Genomic DNA, 1,172 nt, shown 5'->3' on the forward strand with positions numbered 1-1,172 from the left:
GAGATGCGTATTAGGGCAGGGTAGTAGATAACAGCTTTCGCATGGGCAAAGTTCAATTTTCACGTGTCTTTACATCTTGAAAAGTGACTAAGGGTTCTAAGGTCAATTTCCACGTGTCTTCACATCTTGAAGAATGACTAAGGGTTCTAGAGTGGGGATAAGTCTATATAAGGAAGGTAATAATCAAGAAGAGCAGAGAATTTGTCAAACTCCCATCGGCTTCGGTTTTTATGTGTTTTCGAAACTAAAATTGTAGACGTTCTTTATTAATTATAAGATCTTTTATTTGTGAGAGTGTGTGATCTAAAAATATATACGTATTGCATTGAATAAAATTAAATAATCTCAATTTTGCTACGAATTCATAGTGTTTTTTATTTTACGAAATAACCTTTATCCCAATTTCAGGCTAACGTTTTAACGTGTTTAGCAGTAACGGGCATTAAAATCCGCAATTTAAAAAGGGTAATAAATTTTTTAATTTCAAACTAGGCGGTATCCGAGGATTTTCTACAAGTTACGAGCAGAGGGCCAGGACCGCCCCAGGACGTAGCGTATTTTTGGTGACAGCGGTGGGATGCTGCACCTAGAATTGGAAGTTTTAATTTAAATTTTAAGTGAGCATGTTTGTTTCGATCAAGTGTAAAAATAGTTAAAACTTACAGAGTGAACAAAAGTGATAAATAAGGTGTTAATAAGTGTCACGCCTCTAAAAGGTGGATGATCAAATTAAAAACGAGTTGTTGTGATTTTAAATTGTAAATAATTAACTATGATCATTTGGATTTTGCTATTTGATGCTAACCGGAGATCTAAAACACTCCTAGGAATTTGGATTGAGGTTTTATTTACTACAAACCTTTTAATTATCGCGTGGATGGGTTTTTGGATGCAATCGAGGAATTTATAAACTTGACCTCACTGAAGAAGGATTTTTGACTGCTGCGATTTCCCTCTATTAAGAAATAGGATCAATGTCGATAACGACGAGTCTGCGGCACATAATAATTCCTCCGTTACCATCAGGTCAAATTAAACTATAAGATTGACCAAAGAATTTATAGGACTATAAAAACAAAATTACTAAAGACCAAGGATTAGAAAGGACAACGCAACCTGACATTTGGAAAGGATCTATCAAGGACAAATTCAAGGACAACAAATTCAGCAGG

Source organism: Belonocnema kinseyi, chromosome 7 (assembly GCF_010883055.1).
Source record: "Belonocnema kinseyi isolate 2016_QV_RU_SX_M_011 chromosome 7, B_treatae_v1, whole genome shotgun sequence".
Classification (NCBI taxonomy): domain Eukaryota; kingdom Metazoa; phylum Arthropoda; class Insecta; order Hymenoptera; family Cynipidae; genus Belonocnema; species Belonocnema kinseyi.